At 33.2% G+C, this 7,223-nt stretch overlaps 1 long non-coding RNA gene across 1 annotated transcript in view; it reads left to right on the top strand.

Annotated features, from left to right (window-relative positions):
• Positions 1-578: 578 nt before the first annotated feature.
• LOC102605151 (uncharacterized) overlaps positions 579-7,223 on the top strand; it is a 10,705-nt gene continuing 4,060 nt past the window's right edge. Inside the window, exons 1-2 of the long non-coding RNA XR_366970.2 lie at positions 579-760; positions 3,495-3,498. This is a non-coding gene — a long non-coding RNA (uncharacterized lncRNA). The remainder of the gene's footprint in view (positions 761-3,494; positions 3,499-7,223) is intronic.

Raw genomic sequence — 7,223 nt, 5'->3', positions numbered from 1 at the left:
TTGTACTCATTATCCTCTGGCATGACTAAACCTTGGATAGTTGTAGGAGATTTTAATGTGATGCTTAATGGGGAAGAAAAGATTTGGTGTATACCACTGACCGCTGCATATATTGAAGGCTTTCAAAACTGTATAGAATCTTTCGATCTATCGCAAATCTCTTTCAAAGGGAACCCATTTACTTGGTGCAATGGGAAAGCCGAAGATGACTGTATATTTGAGAGGCTGGACAGAATATTACAAAATGCAAAATTTCAGAATCTCTTCTCTCACACTAAGGTGGAGCACCTTCCAATGATTGGCTCAGATCACGCACCTATGTTACTTTTTTGTGATAACAAAGTTAGGAAGCCTTTCAAATTTTTAATGTTTTGGGCGGAGCATAAGTCATTTCTGGATGTAGTACGGAAGAATTGGGACTTAGTTTATTCTGATAACCCTTTTCTAGACTTCAAGAGAAAGAGTAAACTATGTGGAGTAAAGAAACCTTTCGTGATATATTCAAGTAGTTGCTGATTAGAGAAGAGGTTGTTAGAATTAAGGAGAAGCTCTTTAAAGAATCTCCTAATTAGGAGAATAGAGCAGTGATGCAAAAGGAAAGGACAGAGTATACTAAGTATCTTTGGTTAGAGGAAATGTATTGGCAACAAAAGGTTGGGTATGATTGGTTTGAAAGTGGGGATAGAAATATTAGATTTTTTCATAGTCTAGTAAAGGAAGGATAAATAAGTTGAAGGTGAGTAAGATAATGAATGAACATGTGTGCTAGCTTGGTCAGGAGGTTGACATTGCTGAGGAGGATATTAAGTTCTATCAGAAACAGTTCATTCAAGAGTTGGATTCTACTGACTTTTCACTACTAAGTCACGTTCCAAAGATGATTACAGAAGAAGACAATGTCTTGCTGGGAAATACCAGGAGAAGATGAAGTGAAAAAGACTGCTTAATCTAAATAGAGATAGTGCATGTGGGCCTGATGGTCTTTCCGAGATCTTTTATCAAACATGTTGGGAGATAATTAAGAGGGGTGTGGTAAGGATAGTTCAATCCTTCTTTGAAGGTAGTACTCTCCCAAAATCTATCACTCATGCTAATCTAGTGCTTATTCCTAAGAAAGAAAATATCCAATCTTTCTTAGATATGAGACCTATTAGCCTGGGTAATTTTATGAACAAGATTCTTTCTAGAATTCGTCATGACAGATTGAGGGATATTTTACCTAGGGTGGTATCTATTAATCAATCAGGCTTTGTTCAAGGCAGAAACATAACAGAAAAATATTATGTTAACTCAGGAGATTGTTTCAGATATTGGCAAAAGAGGAAAACCTTCATATGTGATAATAAAGTTAGACATGACTAAAGCATATGACAGGTTTTCTTGGTTTTTCCTGATGAAAGTGCTAAGGAAGATGGGGTTCTCTAATATGATAATAGATGTGATATGGAGATTAGTTGCTAATAATTATTATTATATCTTGCTCAATGGGCATAACTTTGGGTTCTTTCACTCGACTAGAGGCATTAAACAAGGAGACCCTTTATCACCAGCTCTCTTTATCCTGGCTGCATATGTGTTGTCTAGAGCATTATATCATTTGTTTTAGGTTGAGTTATTTGTTGGTTATGGATTGTCTAAGTGGAGTACTAAGTTGAATCATCTAGCATATACTGACGAGACCGTTATTTTTGCCTCTTCTAATGGATACTATCTGAGGAAAATTATACAGGTCTTACAACAATATGAATCCTAATCAATACAGAAGGTGAACAAAGAAAAAAGCTTTTTCTACATGCATTAAAATACATCTAGGGCTATCACAAAAAATGTAGGTGAAATCACTAGTATAATCGTAGGTATTTTTCCTTTTAAATACTTAGGGTGCCCTGTGTCTCATACTAGAAAAAGAAAGGAGCATTTTTCTGAATTAATTGAGAAAGTAAGGAGCAAAATTCAAGCTTGGAAGAGGAGGATGCTGACCATTGTACTACAAAGTATCCCTATTTATATTTTATCATTGTTCCTCCACAGTGTGTCATTAAAGAGGTTCATAGATTGTTGTCTAGATTTTCCTAGAACTCTAAGGAATTAGGAAGGAGAAAACATTGGTCAACATGGGAAAAAGTGTGTATGCCCAAACAAGAAGGTGGTTTAGGGTTTAGGTTTTTAATTTGTTTGACATTTCAAATTTAATGTGTGCAAAGTTGTAGTGGAAATTTAGAACAAAAAACTCTTTGTGGTCCAACTTTCTTTGGAATAAATATTGTAAAAAATAGATTCCAACCTTGGTTCAATGGAGAGATGGGTCTCAACAATGAAAAGCTATGTTTATGCAAAGGGAAAAAGTGGAACAACATTTGTGGTGGGAACCTAAGGGTGGTACATCTACTATTTGGTATGATAGCTGGACCAAGTTGGGACCTTTGTTCTGTATGCCTTCAGAGGTAGTATTTTGTCATCCTTTAAAAGATATATCTGATTTTTTAAATGAAGATGGATGGAATCTGATAGTAATGAATGAGATGCTTCCTAAGTATGTGGTGGATCATGTAGAAAAAGAGTTGAGGTATGTTCATTAGGAGAATACTGGGGACTTTACTTGGTGGACAAAAACCAGTAATGGAAAGTTTTCATTAAAAAGTGCCTTGGAACGATTGAGACAAGAACATGTGGTGGATGAAGATTTACAAAGCATTTGGGTAAGAGGTGTACCTTTTAAAATCTCCTTTCTGAACTGGAGAATTTGGTTGGGTAAAATTCCATTTGCGACAATTATGAATACTTGGAATCCACAAATCTCTGAAGATTGTGGATGTTGTCAAGTACCAAACAGAGAAATGATGGAGCATATGTTTTAGGAAGGGCATGTAGAAAATAAGGTGTGGAGTCATTATTGTAAGGTTGCTAGATTGATAGACAATAGATTGAACTTAAAGCAAAGTATAAGATTGTGGAGGGATATGGAAGGCAATAGTAGATCAAAGATGGTATTTCATAATGTTCCATTTGTTGTGATATGGAGTATTTGGAAAAGAAGGAATACTGTGCTTTATGGGGGTCAATATCATGTTGAAAAAATATTCTGGGAAATAGATACATCTTGGGCAGATTTAGGAAGATAAGGTGGAAAATGGAGACTTCCCCCCCCCCCCCAATAAGGTGGTTAAAATCTAATATTGTTGGGGCTTCGACAGGAAATCATGGATTGAGCTCAATTTCATTCAGTATAAGAGATCATGCCGGTGATTTGGCGGTGGCTATTGGAAAAGAATTCAGGATGTTCCTAGATTAAAGGTTGAAGCATTAGCTATTAAGGAATGTCTAGAATACTGTCATAAAATGAACTACCAGCAGATTATCTTGGAGACTGATTCGTGGAGCTTGGTTCAGATTTTACAAGGGACGTGGGAGAGTCCTTGGAATGTGATTTTGGAGATTAAATTGATTAGATCTCTTTTTAGAGGTTTAACAGTAAGAGTAGTGCACTCCCAGAGGGATGTCAATAGTCTTGCTGATTTTTTAACTAACTTAGCTTTTGATTTTGCAGGGGAAATTAATTTCAATAATGCAGACGAGCTACCAGCAAAAGGGATATATAGATATTCTAAACTTGGACAAATTAGGGAGTCCTAACATCAGAAGAATTGTGAGAAAGTAATAGTCTACATCTACTTTATAATAAGTTCAGGCTCAACAACAATCTGTCAAACCAAATGTTAATCAACCTACAACAGAAAAGGAAAGCTTGTATGAAGTTATTTTGTGGGTTTTTTTGGATTTATCATTTGGTGAGAGCTTGGGGTGAGATGGAATCCAAATTCCGCTAAAGTTTTCCTCGACTCATGTTGTCTTGATTAACGTCTGATTTTTAGATTGGTAGCCTAATTTTTTTTATCGCAATTAGAGATTCACAAACAAATCATTTTTTCGTTCTTTTAGACCTGATGGTGGTATTAACTTCTTGCAAGTTCAACCTATTGATCTGGAGTAATGAGAAAAAGGATTTGTAAGGTGAGAGCTTGAAGGTACTTAGCTTAGGAGAATGCTGATGGCCAACTCTTGCCAGTAGGACTAACAATTGGTTTGAGTATTTGCACCTATGCAAGAGTGCACATGCTTCTCTCCTTGTACCAAATACTTTAATAATGGCATCTCTTCCTTAATATTTGTTAAAATGTCTTTGCTTCCAACCCCTCTTCCTCTGACTTCCTTCTCTACATCTTTCTCCCCGCCTTTCTCAATCTCATCTCAACAATGATCAAAATAATTTTATACATCAATCTTCTTGTTGACTGTTGATCGAAAAGAAATTCTCTTGCAATCTCCTTTATATCAATGGAGGAATGTCTAGTTAGTTGGAAAGAAGTTGGAACAGAACTTTGTTGTGATTTTGAATTTCTTTAGGGAAAACTATCTTTGTCGAAGGTTAGGATAAGAGAAGATTTATTCTTCACAAATTTACTTCTCGCCACTGAGGTAAATATTTTTCATCCTCTTTTTGAGATTTATAGTTTTTTTTTCATGTTTATTTGATGTTCATGTATCTTTGTATTTTACATTCTTGTTTTTCTCACTCTATTTAAGTTTATTGTTGAATAAAAATTGCACCCTTTCTATTGTATATGTTCATTTATGAGATTCATTTAGTTTTGAACGAACATGTAAAATTACTAACTAAAGTTTTATGGAAGAAAAAATGGCACATTTTGAGATACAACCACTAAAAACTCAGGAATTGTATTTTTCTTTTTTATCAGACTTTTGCAAATTTTCCATTTTCTTTTTGATTTTATTTGATTAATGCAAAAAAATTGTAATTTAATTTTTCTCTTTTCCCCCTTAAAATCTTTATGTTGAACTTATGAACTTTTGTACACATGTGACATTACCAATTTTAGTTCCATAAGATATGGACGGTTGAGTATCAAACATTGATTGTACAGCTTCTTGTTGAGGTGTTGCCATAATCCTTTTTTTTTACTATTATGACAACTATGGCAAATGAGGAAAACATTAGTATGGTGGGCCAAGAACGATTTAGTTTATATTTTATGTATGGACATCTATAATTGATATACTTTTAAGTATTGTGTTTTACGTTTTTACTTGTGATTTATATTAGAAAAGTATATTTAAGAGATTAAATATTATTACTCCTTGTATATATGTATTATATTTTTTCAAATTGCAAATATAACTTTGATTTGGTTTCTAATTATTGACAAAAATGAATAACCAAATCAAAAAGAGAAAAATCAAACCAAACCAAATTTATTTCGGTTTGGATTGGGTTACACTTCTTCAAAACCAAAAAACAAGAAACCCAAATCAAATAGTACAAAACCAAACCGAAAAAGCGAATGCACTCCTAATGTTGACCCTAAGATGCTCAAGTTTGTTGCTTATATATAAAAGATAATTACTGTAAAACTGATCGAAACTATCTCCACTTTTAATAAAAATGAATTGGCTAAAAAGATTAGGTCAAAGTTGAGTGGGTCACGATTAGTGGTGGCAAATGGACGGGTTGGGTAAAATTTCGACGGGTTGAAAATGGGTAATAATTCAACCCGACCATATTTCATATGGGTAAAAATGGATTGGGTAACAAATGAGCTGGGTAAAATACAAGTTTACCCATATTTTCATGAGTAAATAGTACTTTACTTAAGAATTAAACATGGATAAAATATTTTAGTCTTTTTTTAGATGAAAAATATTGAAAATACTTTATTTAGTTTTATTGTATCATCAAAGTCAAAAAAAAAAAAAGTTCCTATAAGTTTTCAATATAAAATAAATTATTTAATAACAAGGAAAAAAAAATTTTAATTTCAAATTAAATGAATATTTGCATTTTAGGAGTAAAACCTGCTTAAGACACTTTACCCAATATCAATATTGATACATGATTTGCTTTCTTTACACTATTATTTGCTATCCAATATAAATTAAACAAATAAAAAATATAATTATAATGAGTAAATTGACTAAATGACATATTAAAGATTATATATTAATAGTTTTAACAGTACTTTCTAATTTTCCATACGTAGCAGTAGAATTCTACTCTACCTAACAAACTATCTAAACCTATCTATATATAAAAAAATTAAAAAAATAATAATGGCTCCAACTTTTTTCAAAAAAACCGAGGGTTTCTACATTCCTTAGCTTGTAGTTGGATGCAAGGATTTTTACAATTTTTCGTGTTTTCTATTGTATTTCAATGGGTAAGAGTAGTTCATTCTCAAAAGAGAAAATATGTAGAAAGTGGCGAAAACTCGACGATGTGAAACCCTCGAATGAAATGGATGAATTGAAAAACGATGATGAGTTTGAAAATTGTCAATTATAGGTATTAGTGGGTAATAATTTTGATTTTGACAATTTTTCACCTACAATATTGATTTCAACACATGCAAACTCACTTCAATATTCAAGTTGAAGAAACATTTGGTTCTTAATTAATGTGAAACATGAATTCGGATACATTAAGGCAGGACTCTATAACAATCTATTGTATATGTCTTCAAATTGAATGTATACGCAATATGTATTGTGTATATGCAGTTGACAATATGCATACAAACCTGATTTTATGTATCAAAATATTTTATCAAAAGATAATATATATTTACTGTAACGACCCGAGAGCACCCCCTAGTCGTTACCGGCGTATTTGACCTCGAAGATGTCTTATACGAGCCCTTATCATTCGTCATAACATGTATCATAGAATAAGATCACGGAAAATTTAAAAATTTTACTTTGGAAGTTCAACTTCACTTCATATATGAAAAACAGAATCTAACTTCGTCACAGTGTACCATCTAGACATAGAAGTATCGAAAATGGGACCTTAGCCCTTACATCAATAAGAGTCTTGAAATAGGAAAGTACAACAATGTCTTTCAACATAAGCAAAGAACTAAACATAGAAGCTAGATCATAGGGTCTTGTCCTCGGACTTGAGGACTCACCAACTTGGGGAAGCAACTCCAAGTGTCTTGAGAAGTAAGCTTGAATCCTCAACGGCCCGAACCTAAATGTTTGGGGAAAAGGGAGAAAATATGGGTTAGTACAACACACGTACTAAGTATGGCTACTATGCATAAAAACCATTGAAACACGCATAAAAGGACATTTTAGTCAAAACATATTTTTTTACCAAGTAAATCCAATATGCACACAAAGTAAGCATCATAATCCAAACCAACATA

This window comes from Solanum tuberosum, unplaced genomic scaffold (assembly GCF_000226075.1).
Source record: "Solanum tuberosum cultivar DM 1-3 516 R44 unplaced genomic scaffold, SolTub_3.0 scf00042, whole genome shotgun sequence".
In the NCBI taxonomy this organism is placed as follows: Eukaryota; Viridiplantae; Streptophyta; class Magnoliopsida; order Solanales; family Solanaceae; genus Solanum; species Solanum tuberosum.
The sequence above is the reverse complement of the archived record's forward strand: the minus strand, read 5'-3'. Positions and strand labels throughout refer to the sequence as shown.